Raw genomic sequence first — 15501 nt, 5'->3', positions numbered from 1 at the left:
GATACCTAATAATCAATTAGAAGAAAGGTCTTTGCATTGAAGAGATATCACACCATGTTATTGTGTCGTTAAATTGGTAATGGGTACAGTAATTAGCGAATTGGAAGAAAACACAACTATAGCACACGTTTGCAAGCTACACAAATCAAGTACAGAGGACTTACATATCCCCGATGTCTCTCAAGTTTGTAAATTCCACTGGGAAAAAAACCACTCAGTTTATTTCCACTCAAATTCCTTGAATTCACAATCTAATAAAGCTCACAAGGATTAATATAACATCTACCCATAGAAACTTGGTTTCTTCTTATAAAAAGAAGAAAAAAACTACATGTGAAGATTAAAATTTTAAAAGATGATCCAAATCCTCAACAAATCCGAGAATGGGTCAAGAAATATCATTTTTAGAGAGGTCGCTACACATTCACATCAGATCAGAGATCAATAAAAAAGGTTATGATACCATTGTTCCTTTAGAGAAATTATGTTTCTCGATGAAATTTTAATGGGGAGCTTAGCAAACTTAATTAAGACACTCAAATAAAAAAAAATGCACATCGTGTCTATAATTATAATATGTCCCAACTCCACAAAATTTATCCCTCGATGTTGTTGTAGGACAAATTTTTGTAAAACACACAACAAAAATTGCTAATAACTTTGAATGTACTTTTAATAAATTGAATGGTTCATTATGTTATATAAATTGATCACATTGGCTATGGTTTACAAACGTTTACAAATAAGTGAGGTTGTCAAGTTCATGAAATTTAAAAGGAACAGTTCCATTGAAACGATTTCCATGTACAGTGCCACACAACACAAGTTAAGAAAAGACACAAGCTCAATATTGTTAGATATATAGCAAGATTATATCCCAAAATTTCTCTAGTAAACTTGAAGGTTATATTACTTACAAGTAATTAAGAGCAATGCATGAACTAATTTTCGCTAAAATTAGACCTTGAAGATGATCTCCAGCAAGGTTCATGTCACAACAAAATAAAACCTAGTATTGTTAAATACATGTAGAAAAAATCCACAAAAGTCATTGATTAATTTGTACCATCTAATTAGATTTAAATATGCTTCCACCATGCAAACACAAACTTACAATTCGAACAGTTGTTAAAACTTCCCTAGCTCAGGCGGAATATGCGTTGTAAGTTGATTGTCATTTAGTTGCTTGAATATCCATGTACTGGTCACTACCAATGGGGATTCTCTTATCATTCAAGTCTAATTTCTAATTTTTGCATTGTATACATGATGATAGAGGTGATTTAAAGCTCTTACCAATAGCTCAACTTTGTCATGTTCCCCAATTCTGGTGGAATAGATAGTGTGAGATTATTATTGTGAAAATATTTGAGAATTACAAAGGAAAGAGTAACAAAATAAATTTGAAATGAATTAAAGTAATAGTCAAAATGCAGGGAACCGGAGGATATAATTCAAGCATTTAATATGCAAGAAACTTAAAACTTTCCACTGTAAGTCAAATTTCCTAGGATAGGAGTAACTATTCCAGTAGGATGGTTATCATTTAAATCCTTGTAAGAAATATACTAATACACTAGTGCGCTAAAGTATAAACCAAAATAGTATGGTCAAATCTTTAATAAGGATCACAAAACATAGGTTAATGTGTGAATTGATTCTACATAAGAAATGTACTGACAATGTCCAAAAACAATATGGTTTTTAACTGATCTAGCATTTCATGGATTTTATGGGCAAATGTTACACTTTTAATCAAACTGAAAGAGATTTGTTTAGAAGTTGAGATCTAACAAACACTTTACATACAGAACAACCAGAGCCTACATGAGGCCGATCACTTTTGGAATCATTCCTGTCAATTTGTTTTCTTATAGTGACCTATGGAAACCACTTCAAAATTAGGCTATGACAACAAAAGCAAAAAATTTAGTGTCATTCCTTGGATGGTACATACCATGCAACTAAATAAATACTTATCCAACCTGCATTATGTCATATCACTCCCTATTTAACAAAAAAATATATGTTACTCTCTTTCACTAAAATAATATATGACATACGAAATATGGATTAGGGTTGTTATAAGGAACTAGAACACAAATTAGCTCTAGAGAATTTTATACTTACAAAGTAGCCACTTGTATAAATCCAATGTTGAAGGGGTTCCCTACTATGATTTGATGGTATAACAAGTACCTTTTGAAAAAACCAATAAAATAAGTCTTAAATACGCATAAAAAAATCCATGCATCAAAATGTACCTAGCTATCAACCCATTTGGCCATTTATAACTTAGTTGGGAAAATAAAAAAACATCAAAATCTCAAGCTTGTATGGTTTCCAATATTATCAGAAATAGTGTCCTCCAAGTTGTTTCCTCGCACATCACTGCGTGACAAAGATAAACATGTTTAAAGTTCAAAATTGTTTTAGCTTCCAGCAATAATATTTTATGGAAAATCCCTTAATTTACTACAACTTCTACACTAGAACATGCAACAATTTAAATATCAATGCTCTAAAAAACCTGCTTCCCCTCTAGAAGATACAAATTTAGTGACTTACATGTACCAGAGCCCTATCAAGTCAAACATGTTAGGGGAGGATGTTACAACTAAAAGGTTGTTGCGCAAACCATAGAAATGATTAAAATATGATAATTTTAGATAGAAGCTCCAAATTTTGGTTCGCAAAAATAGGCAATGAAAATATTGATTAACTTGAAATTTTCCTTTGAAACGTTAACACGAAAATAATGACACCTTTTGCATAACAAGAAAACATAGCCATGAAATCTTAAAGGATTGAGACCCGTATAAATGTTGTAAATCTTCATTACAATAGATAAGCCTCAGAATATCCCCACTTAATTGATTATGTGCCATATCCCTAGAAAAATGAAAAAACATATAATTTAATAATGGGCTCTCTATACTTTCCACATCCTATTAACTTTTTCAACTAGTAAATAACTGAAAAGAGAGTAGAACCCAAACTAGCACTCCCAACTTACATAGTATTTAAGTTTGGAACTTGAGACAACGTCGAAGTAATACATCTCATTAACTTGTTGTTCTTCACAATCCTGTAAATTTGGCCTATGCGTTAAGGAAACTGCCATTCTATTCTAATACAGGTAAAAATATAGAAACACTTACAAACTGAACAAAACCCTCTACTGGAGCTAACAACCAAAAGACACTACAATACTTACAGTTGTTCAAGTTGTTCCAACTTTGATATAAAAAACTGAATTTATTCATATAAATCATTATAAAAGACATCTCGACAACAACATTTAAGATGAAATCAACTCAAGACATTCTATGAAACCATTATATTAACAACTATTCGATTTCACTAGAAAAGGTGTTCAAAGGAGCACAACAGGTTGGTCAGTCATATTATATCTCATCAAAAGACACTTGTTTTTTAGCATAATACTTGATTTTGACCCATTTACCTATAAAAATAATAATATAGTAACCTTCAACCAGAGTGTGGGTGTTGGGATATGATCAAATTTGCTTAAACTAACTTGTAGTTGACTTTTTTTTTGTTTGGACATATAAACATTTAAAAAGGGGTCTTCCTAGAAGAGCCAGTCCACTGCATTAAGAAGGAATACAAACCCATCATATTGTCACAAGATGAGAACGAAAAATTTCCAGGATTTTCAAAGCAGAGCAATAGCCAATCTCATCTATAATTTGGCCATTAATACCATTTATTTTGAGGTCAATGCATACAAAACATAATAAACCAACTAAGAACACCATAGGATTATAAATACTTGCTCTATATAAATGAAATTGTAATAATCAACTTAAATTTCAACCCAAACAATTTTAAAAAAAAATATCCATTAGACCTCTAGATTCACACACATCGATTCTAGACTTTTCATATTGCTAATGACTGGGGAGATTTCACCTTCAAGATTTCTCCTCAGAATATATTTTTTTCTTTATGCTTTCCATATTGTTTGCTGTTAAAGTAATGAGTTCAAGAAGGAGAAATCCACCTTTAAAATCAAGAGAAATACCATAAAACTATAAGTTTTATGTTGTAGCAATTTCAAATCAGAGTCATATTCATTTCCAAAACATCAAACAAGAGATATATATAACATCTAGTAACTCAACCATAGATGTATTTTTCTCAGTAAGAGAGACACAAAATATCTCACATGCTATGTTAATCGTTAGTAGTTACCACACCCTAAAACCTACATATGAGGTTAAATTTCCATCTCTTTAGGAATGGTGCACTTAGTATTTATCATACATCAAGTACCACAAAATCACCTCTAGATGGTAGCCTATTCCTCCCTTCATCAGTCCTTGATAATTGTCATGTTGCACCCTAAAACCTACATATGAGGCTAAAGTTCCATATCTCTAGGAATGGTGCATTGAACCTGAGGTACCCTTCCACCTAAGTTCTTTTACTACTTTCTATTGACAAAATAAGAGTTACAACAACAATTTTCAGACCAATGCATGTTATTCCTAGTTTAGACAAAAAATAAAATGACTTAAATGCTTGTTCTGTTTCATTTCAAACATACTACATGTAAAGTAACCAACTTTTATTTATATTATAGTTAGTTGGTAAACTATTTTTCTACCATTTGTTGCATCAAGCCCTCATCATTGCCATCATGGGCAATCAAAGTGTAGAAATGCCTCTAAGAGGAAATACAAAGTCATTTCCCAAGATCAACTCATAAATTAAGAAAGGATGTCATCCACGAATTCAAATTTTGCAATGGTCATTGTTTCAACATATGTATTTGACCCTTGCCAACCTTAATTTCAAATTTTGTGGTAATGGAAGTGCCAACGTTTTCTCTTTGAAACTTTGGCTATGATCTAGTTTCTCAATGTCTAGCAGATATATTAGGAGGTGTGTGCCAAAAAATATGTTCTACTCTCATGCAAGCCATTAGTTGTTGCCTCAGTTTCTAAACATGGGAGAAGAGCACAAGGACAGAAATAGATCTATCTAGGGTGTTACAACGTGCCATCAATATTTGTCTCATAGAAAAAACCCCTCAATGATAAAATGTGACACCACCCATGCTTCATGGGGATGTAGAAACTGTGGATGGGAAATGCCTCATACATGCACCAATTGATGGCACCAGAGGAACTTGTGGAATGGGAAACGCTCCAACTGTGCATCCATTGATGAAACTTGAGGAAACTATGGGAATTCCTCGGTTGCACACCCATTGAGGGCATTTGAGGAACCTGTGGAATGGAATTGGAAATTCCCTCTTGCCAAACTGGATTGCATTTTATCGATAAGAAAAAATAAAGGTGCAGAATGAGAAATTGAAATGCACAGGCAAAAAACTATATTTCAATGCTAAGAAAAAAGAAGAGTGTATGTCACATTATGTCACTATAGAGACCAAACAAAATAATTATTTATTCATTAAAATAAATAATAATATGAAGTCTCTACTACTCTTCGATGTTATGAGCAATTTATTGAATGGTTATGTTCTCAGAACATTGATGCCCAAAGTTAAAATCTCAAGGAATTGTTTTCACTTTGTTCAGGAACAACACATGGAAAGATGTTGTGTAATCTTCTATAGATATACTGATATGCTATGGAGTCCCTCTGGTCATAATAATAATATACTAAGAAAAATGAATGAGAAGAAATGGGTAAAGAATTTTGCAGCCATTATTGGTGGTTTAGTGGGAGGATTACTCATTCTTTTACTAGGAGTAGCATTCCTCTACATTCAAAGACATAAAACAAGAAATTAAAAGATAAATGTGTTAGGAGAAAGTACATAGAGGATTGGAGGAGGATTTCCCAACATGATTAGGCTTGGGGAATATTTTTCATATGCCCAGTTGCTTGAAGCAACCAACAAATTGGATCTTTCACCGATGATCAAGGTTGGTCAGTTAAGAGACCTTTACAATGGGGTGTTCATGTAGAGAGGAGTAGAACAAGTGTTAGTGAAGAGAATTGACTTTAATAGAGTGAAGAAGGATCTCTATGTCCGGGAGCTTGATTTCTTCAGCATGGCATCACATACAAGACTATTTCCTCTGCTAGGGAAATGCTTTGAAATGAAAGATGAGAAGTTTCTTGTGTATAAGTATATGCCTAATGGCAATCTTGAATTTGTTATGCTCAAGAAAACCAATCCAAATAATACTAAGGACTTTCTTTTCAATCCTCTAGAATAGATAGTTAGGCTCAATATTGCTATAGGAATTGTTGAAGCTCTCACCTATTTGCATCATGAGCGTTCTCCTCCAATCATACACCGATACTTATCATTTTTCCTATGTTGTCTTATGTTAAATTTGACTTATAATCCTCCGCTCAAATACAATAATACGTATGTAGCTATCTTACATTTAAATTTAATATCTTCATAGTTTCACCAAAAAATTAAATTATAGAATCTAATTAAAGTATCTTTAAGGAGTAGGAAGGCCTAGTAGAATCTATGGCACTGAGTAGAAATTTATCATAGAGTTTGTGAAAAATTTATGCAACTTAGATATCAATACACATGTTTTGAATTTGTAAACAACATCAATTGACTACTTTTTAGAGTGCATAATCAACAAACTATGTGAAGTATGAAATATTAGTGTTTTATGAATTGTTTATACCTCGTTGTTATATAATACACCACATGCATTTCATCCTAGACTTATCCTTCCTTGCAAAGAAATAATAGATGCCTATCTTGATTTATGTTTTTTATTTTCCTTGTTTTCACTATTAGGATAGAAGAATTGAGCCTAAATTAATAGATTTTGTCTCTTTTATCCACGGAGCTTAGCTTGTACCCATATCGATGCATATATGTTCATGCATGTGTGTGACACAAAGCTTAAAACACTACACACACATGTGGAAATTGATTGCAAGGAAACTATTTTGCAATTATAATTTCATGTGCTACACAAATGAAGTTCTATATTATTACTTTGGTGATCGATGATTTGTACTTTTTTCTTGAAACAAGTGAGAAATGAAATCATAAAATATTGATGAACATTCTCACATAAATATGTTTATGTAGGTAGATGTAAGTAGGTCAAGTTATTTTCTTGTTTGAAGATCCCGTAGTGTAATCCATGGTAATGAGTCCTTGCCTTGATATCCCATGAGTGTATGAAAGATAAAAACAATGGCAGCCCAGACAGTGTAGAGAAGCTAAAACATTTAGTTTAAAAACATTCTTAACAACAATACATTATTCGAATATGAGAGAAATTGAGTGCATTTTGTTGTTTTTTGTTAGGGACATTAAGGCAAGCAAAATTTTACCTGATGCTAAATTTGAAGTAAGGCTTACTAGCTTAGGTTTTGTAGGCATTCAAGATGGAGACTCTCAACCTGGCTTGGTTTCACGACTCTAATATGTATCCCATGGCCTTTGGTATGATATATTCATAATTTTCATGTGTTATTTTTGCTTTGTCAAAACCATTCAAAAAATATTAGTTATGGCTCGGAATCCCCTATACGTGAAAACACAAACTCTAGCATGATATTTTATCCATCTCCAATTTCTTGATTTGTTCTGCAATATTTAGCTGAATTTACTTTATATTAAATATATATAAGCTTTATTATTTCCATAATATGAGTTTGTAATCATAGAATACACAAATTTCATTGTGTTGTAGATATAGGAATTGGGGTTTTAATAATTATATAATATTTTTGAGGTGCACAAATGCAGGTCATGGGACTAAAGAGACATAGGTTCACCACCCACTGCATGTGCACATGATGTTTAGTGTTTTCGAAAAGTCCTATTACGGATCATTTCAGGGAACATTACCACCATTGTGTCACGACCCTTAATTTCCACTTCTATTAAAGTATTGTAACCATATTTTTTTTCCAATCTGTATTCTTACTAGGAATGGCTCCATAACCATATGCATTAGGGGTTGTTTTTTTTTTACCACTTATATTAAGTCCTCTATCCCTGCTTCACATATTACCTTATATTCCTGCATGTTTTATGTAGAAAATCTGATGTTAGGTTAACCCGATAATGCAATATATATCAAAGAAGAATACTATAACCTACTTCTACTATCAATTTTCGGAAGCTTAAAGATCGAGCTGAACAATATAACCATAAGAAGAAGAATCAATCACATAATGCACATGAAAATACTTTGGGGAAAGCCTCAGCTAAAAACACACCACTATTGTATTACGATACATGGTGGAAATACATAGGAATTATACAAAGCCTTAGCTCTCACAACTAGCCAGCTCTCAGTACAATCCTCACAGATGCTCACAGACAATCTTGGGTTCTCTTCAACCTTCCTCTCTGCCCTCCAAGCTATTATTTCCTTGCGCTGTTCCTTGTGGATGATTCTCTTATTACCAAGTGGATGATCTCCTACCAAGTGGATGATCATGCCTCCAAAACTCAAGGATGATACCTTGACTGCATTCATGAGTTTTCTTTATAAGAAAAAACATGCGACTGATAGTACACTGTCCTTGACTTTAATCTCAACTGGGTCTTTCTCAGATTAGACATGCATGAGTTTATTATGAAGGAACCTTTAGTTAACTTGAGTAGCACTAGTTGAGTGCATGCATGTTATTAGTTCCTCAAACAATTTGGAACTAATTTCACTCGGCTTAACTTAGTAAAATGAGTTAAATAATTACAACTCAAATATAACTCAATCTTATCTCCTGACTTCAGAAAAACTTCTAACTTGAATTTCTCCAACTAATTAATTTAAAATAAATTAATTAATTATTTCCAAATAGTTTTTAAGACTAAATTGGATTTTAATTCACATTTTAATTCAAAGACAAATTAAATTGGAATATTCTTGTTGCCATAGTTCAACATTTTAAGATTACATTAAAAGATAACGAGCTATTCACCAATCTGCCATCATATGTTCTTCAACTTTTCTTAAAGTTCCCAAATTGGTATTTTACCCATTTTATTACCTTACCGAGGTGTATAACACCCCGGTGCACTTACCCCAAGGCATACAACTACTCGGTTTCCCATACACCCATATAAAGGATCCTTGGAATGGTCAAATATCTTTTATGTGGTGCTAGGTATCATTAACCCTCACCCCATTCTTTCACACCCTTCCCTCTATATGCTCGACAGGTTGTATTGTGTTCTGGTATATCACTGTTCATTCAATTTTAAAGCCTGGTTTACTACTTATTCTAAGGATGGTCACCAACCCTTATAACATTAAATGAGTTTTAATTCCTTACATCCAACCTTCAATTAATATATCCCAATCATAGTCAACCGAGCCCTAAGCCCTTCTCTGAAGGACATCCTAGGCGTATGGTGGAGGATGCTTTGGAAACAGGTCGACTAATAGCAATTTTCCAAGTCACCTGAGGTCACATGTTTGCCACAGGGTACCTAGTCTTGGTTAATTGGACGATGGGGATTCTATGAAGAAATCGGACAGTCACCACTAGCTCTCTCCTAAACCCTAATCATTTCAAACCTTTACTCCTCTGTCATTCGGCCGTTTTGCCTTTTTCTTGCTCCACGGTCATTTTTTTTCACTGAATTCACTTTGATTCTGGTTTTCCCTTTTTATTTTTCTCTGCTTCGGTTTCTCTACAGCTGCCATGAGCTTGCCGGATGGCATGCGCCCCAGCTGCAGGAAGCATACCAGTGTCGAAATCCTGTTTGGAATGCCCTCTCCAGGTAATTATCTTCTTTATGTGGCATCATGTCATTTTGGCTCTATCCTGTCCAAATCGTTTCCGATCTCTTTCATATTCAAGTTGGTGACTCTTAACGGGCTAATGACCTACTTTTGTATGCTAGACTAGGGGACTTGGAAGTCTGCGTCTTACCGAGCGTTAAGGTGACCTCGACACCGAGGTAATGTTTTTTGTTGTTTTCTTTTATTCTCGCGTTCGGCTCTAGGGTAACAAAGTACATGTCTGTTCATGACCCTCATTTCAAATTATGGTCCGGCAGAGTTCGAAATTTTTCGAGGCACTATTCAGGTTGTTGTTATTCTGTTTCCTCCCCACGTTTTCCACAGTTTCTATAAATTTAGTGCGATGTCGTATTCCGGCTATACACTCATGTTAGGATTACTTCAATAGTTCCCGGTTAACTCAGTTGGGGTTTTCCACTTGTTCCGTAGTTTCTGTAAATCAATTTCTAACCAAACATGCGCAGCACTAAGAACGATCTTGATGCTCGTCTTGATGCCGGTTTCTCTGCGGCTTACCCTGATTAAACCCGGTAAGTATTTGTGGTGTATTGTCGTACATATTTTGTGTTTTCCTAGTTGATTTCACCAACTACTATCATCTCACCGCCCTCTGGGTTGACTATCCTACAGGTTAGGCATGCTGCACAATTCCTGAGTACTTCCGAAGAACTATTTACAATTTTGTTGGAATGACCGCTTATCTTCATGACCCACCAGGCCTAATTTGGGAACCTCGCTCGAGGTAAGAATTTGGGGCTTTTGTAGTTCAAGGTTTTGTTGCTCAGACAACATTACTCTCCCTTACTCCATCTTGAGCGTGCTAGATGCTCCTTACGCGGTGGACGTTGCTCTACCAATTCTTTTCCTTCTTAACTAACTGAAGGATGGTCCAGATGGAGCTGCGCCTCGATGTTGGGTACTCACGACGTATAGCCTTGAGCAACGTATCAAGGGTACACTCATTTTGCTACAGGTCATTAATTTTCGGCACGTAACCAGTCTCATGCATATTCTATTTATGTCTCTAAAATTTTTTTACATCGTTACTGAGGAGCTTTTAGGAAGGTAATGTTAGGATTTCGTTGTTGTTTTCAGGTATTACAACCCGTTCCATCGTCACCATAGAACACGACTATTAATTTACTAGTTAAACTGATATCTAGGTCATTCTACTACCTCGCTTAGGCTTAAGCGCTATAACCAATATTTCCCCCTCTATTGGTTATGTAACTGTTTAGGAACAATACACATGTCGACGCTTACCAGCTTCCAAGTTGCTAGTGTTCTAAGGTCCACATTTACTAGCCTGTGTATCTATTCGGCTTGTTTATATTCTCTCCGGGCGTAAATTGAGGCACTGGTTATGACCTTGGGCGTAACTCTGACGGCTATGTTCCCCAGCGTAACTCTAGTACCCTAACTCACAAGGAGTCAGAGAATGAAGTAAATGTTATGTTAGTATTTGTAAAACATATTCGTGTACTGTAATAATATGGATTGGGTTTTGCTCATGATTCATTCACTACTACAAGATTTCTGGACTGTGTTCCTTGATTTTGAAATAGCAGCAGTACATCGATGATTATGTTAAAAGAAGTCAATTATATCTTCTGGGTCGAACATATCGGATTCCTTTTTCCATGCTACTAGTACTTATCCGTTAACTCCATCTTAATGTATGAGGATTGTTACTTTAGTGTTTATGTTATTACATGTTTTGTTTGCCACCACCGATTAGAATTAGAGCCATTTTCTCACAACCTTGATTTATTCTCTTATTAAAATTTCCATGTTATCTCATTTGTACTCTAGTTTACCATTATATCAATGATTACTATTATACTTGTTACAATAACATGATTTCTACTTCCAATGACTTCAGTATATCAATATACCCAATTGGAGACACCAGGTAACATCATCTTACAAACTCATTCAAGTTTAGCCGTACGGACTCATTCAAGTATTCCTGGAAAGTTTCCAACTCTCGACAGACTAACTTTATACTATTATTATTCAAAATTAGACACCTAAATCAGCAGGTTTATTCAAATGAATTAAGTTGATAACTCTGTTGTCCCTGTTGTAATTTATCTCTTCAATGTGCATTTCCGAACTAAGGCTGTATGCATTATACGAGTAAAGGGCTACTTATTCAATTTAAGTTCCCCCCTTATTGAGTGAAACTTTCTCATAAGCAAACATATGCTACAAATATTTCAATTAATTTAGAAGTCTTAGCTACAAATCTACAAATAAACCTTAGTTAATTAATCCTATCCACCGTAAACGCAAATCTAGATATAGTTAAGTTATAGTATTGAGCTACATATTTGATGGTGTCCACTCACACAAAAATCCCGGTATAATAAAGTTACTTCCAGTTATGCTAACGTAGTGTGAATATATCCTTGAATTCCTTTTTACAGATTGCTTGTATAACAATAGATAACTGACTATACCTATTAACCGTCAACCCTTTAATGATACTTGCCATACCATACCCATGATAACAAATCTCAAGGTAACCCAAATCTATTACAACAATCTTTCCAATACAATACAATATTCACATAAAGGTTTGTGTACTAAAATAAATCAGAACAATAGAACAATCTTTCAAATATAATACAATATTCACATAAAACTTTAGGTACTAAAAGAAATCAGAACAATCTTTCAAATACAATACTATATTCACATAAAACTTTAGGTACTACAATAAATCATAACAACAAACGGTCTAACCAGATACACTATAGCAGGGCAAATGGGGAATTAGACACCTTCTCCATCCAACCTAGAACTGCTTTCCTCCCAGGAATCCATCCCCTTATTGATTCCTGCCAAAGGTATTTAATACCTTTCTTTCTTGATAGATTTCTTTTAGCAGCGTCCCTGTTTTGTGGAATTTCTTATCTGCTTTCCTACGATTTTCCATAAAACCCTGCCTTTTTCTCCCATGGAACTTTTAAGCTTTTCTAGTTTAACATCTTTCTCAAGTTAAACAAATTAATGGATCTTTCTCTCCCATCCATTAAGATTATCTAGAATTCTATCTAGAATTCTTATCATGAAATAATTAATCAATCTCATTTACAAATGAGATTTTATTGGACAAACATTCCACTTCTAGGTGTATCATTCCTAAATACATGCATTCCATTTATTTATGTATTAATAAATATTTGCATATTTCTTTCGATATTCTTTATGGCCTCCTCGCCATTATTTATAACATAACTCATTCTACCTAATACCATATTTCAGCAATGGAGGGATATTATAGATTGAATGCAATGACATGTGAGACAATGAGTCTTTATGGCTAGCCCATGCCTTGCCACTAATCAATGTTTGTGACAAGGATAATCTTCCATGAATCATTGATCCTTATCTCATTGTAGATGAGGACCTGCTAGAGGAAGAGAAGTTTAGGTTGTGGTTGTAATATCCAAGGTTTGTCTCAATCCTGAACCATCCAAGAGGTCAACCATGCGCGATGTCTTGAAATCTCTTGTAAATCCCGCAACGCTTTCTGTGTTAATATGGTAAATGACAATGTTGCATTAAGAAAATCATTACATAACTCATGGAATGAGGCTTTTGGCAGTTGGAGAAGGTCCAATGCATCCCAACAACAACAATATCCAGGTATAATTCCTGTAAGTTTGAGGGAAAAGAAGATGTCTAGTGGCAATTCTAGGGGCAAAAGTTGTAGAAGAAGTAAATTCAGAAATGGTTTCAGTGGCATTGTTTATGACCATAAACAATAAGGGTCTCCTTGAAACAACAATTGGAGATTAATCAATTGGACAACATTTATAGGAGAAACACCTTCTCACACTTTAATGTGCCATGTCATTCAATAAAGGGAGAAGCCCACATAAGAAGCATGTATTTATATATTTTCTATAAAAGTGAATCAATGTTTGCGACTCTGCCTAAAATTTGAGGGCTCAACCTAAGAACTATCTATTAGAATGCTGAGTACAAATTTTGATTAGTTTGAAGGTTGTCATTGTTTTCTCTGGAACTAAATCTTATTGCTATAACTAATCAATCATTTTATCAGTTTATAACCTCTAATACCTTCAAGGTCATTGTAGACACCTATGGCCAAGTTGCATCTTATTTAAAATTCACTAAGATCTCTCATATCATTCCTTTAGTGATCCATTTGACCATTGTACGTAGTTAAAAACATTATGAGTAGGAACTATTCCAAAACCTTCAACATGTTCCTAATTTGCATACTCCCACACAAAAAAAAAAACGGAATCACTCTCAAATATAGGATTCCAATTAATGGCTTACCGTCATACATGCTGGATAACAAGACAACCCAATCTTCAACTTTCATTGAATAACATATAGGATATTAAACACAACCAAGCTCTCTCCCAAATAAACTTTTCTCAGTAAGTCTATATGCTAATGTTATGCATGACATATTATCACTACTGGTTCAAGTCCAAGAGAACCTAGCCACGACACAGAAAATAATAGGAAGAGAACACAAAAGAACACAATTCAAACAAAATTGGAGCTTTTTAGGTTATAGTTGTTTGCATGAGTGCAGGAGTGGGAAACCAAGGAAACAATTCACATAGCTCAAAATGACTTTGTGGTAAATGTGGGCATTGGATTGGTGCCCTAAAGAAAATCAAAGTTCTGGAAACCAAATTCGATGTGAGTACCTTGCAGTTGGAGCACATCAACCGACATTTCATATCACAGAATTTGGTTACCGGTAGCTGAGAAAGAAATTTTTCAAATATGGTCCATTTTCAACACTAATGTGAATGTAAGTGATCCACCTTCTGAATGACAGAAAGTAGGGAAATACTCTACTCCAAAATAGGTATAAGTTGCAGGAAAAATGGTTTTCATGAGGGGTTGAGTCGAATAAAGTTGGTTGAAAAGATAGAAGAAAAATTTGAGGAAAAGGGGAATCTGAAAATATATCCACCACAATATCAATTGATCCCTAAACTGCTCAACCCTAGCAATCTTTGAGTACATATCAAATCTTTAAACGATCTTGTATATATTACTTTAATCAATTGCAAGCACAGGAAAGCAAATAGTTTTTCTCACCTTGTTCTGTTAATGAAGAAAGCACCGCAAGATCGTCATATGTTTTTCAGATCCCACTCTCTCCAATCGTAAACCATGTCATATTCTTTTCAAGGACATTGAATTTTTTCGGGGTGAAGTAAAATCCAATGCACTCCCTTCAAGTCACCAATCAAATTCCATGATTAAAGAAAACCAAAAACCGAGCCCTTGAGGCTTGAACCAAGGGGATGGCATAAGATTTGATCCTTTTTACTCCCAACCCTGCACTTTGAGCCATTGGTATTGGGGCAGGCTGTTTGGAACATATGGTAGGAGGAGTGCACCAAAATATGTGTTCTCCTCTCATGTGAGTCATTAGTTTCCACCTCGGTCTTTGACATCCTCCTTGGTTTCTTGCGGTATAACTACTTCTACCATACCCTTCATGCATTCAACCATTGAAACGCCTCAAAAGGAGTGTTCTATTTCTCATGCAACGCTTGAACATTTCTACCATGTACGTGCCTTCTCCTACCACATAGATTTGACTGCCTTAGCTACATTTGGATACAACTGAAATGGGACACCGTAGATCTGTTGGATGGATAGAGAAGATGAAACAAATAATTCACACACTAATCCACGATCTCCTGCTCGTCTATTGATCACACAAAATTTGACAATTACAACG

The 15501-nt window shown here is 34.5% G+C and overlaps 1 pseudogene; it reads right to left on the bottom strand.

Annotated features, from left to right (window-relative positions):
• Nucleotides 1-116: 116 nt before the first annotated feature.
• Nucleotides 117-2597, bottom strand: LOC149194762 (uncharacterized; annotated as a pseudogene).
• Between the last annotated feature and the right edge of the window lie 12904 nt (nucleotides 2598-15501).

Source organism: Pinus tabuliformis, chromosome 2_2 (genome assembly GCF_031772625.1).
Source record: "Pinus tabuliformis cultivar Carrire ecotype Pingquan chromosome 2_2, CPIR1, whole genome shotgun sequence".
Taxonomy (NCBI): domain Eukaryota; kingdom Viridiplantae; phylum Streptophyta; class Pinopsida; order Pinales; family Pinaceae; genus Pinus; species Pinus tabuliformis.
The sequence above is the reverse complement of the archived record's forward strand: the minus strand, read 5'-3'. Positions and strand labels throughout refer to the sequence as shown.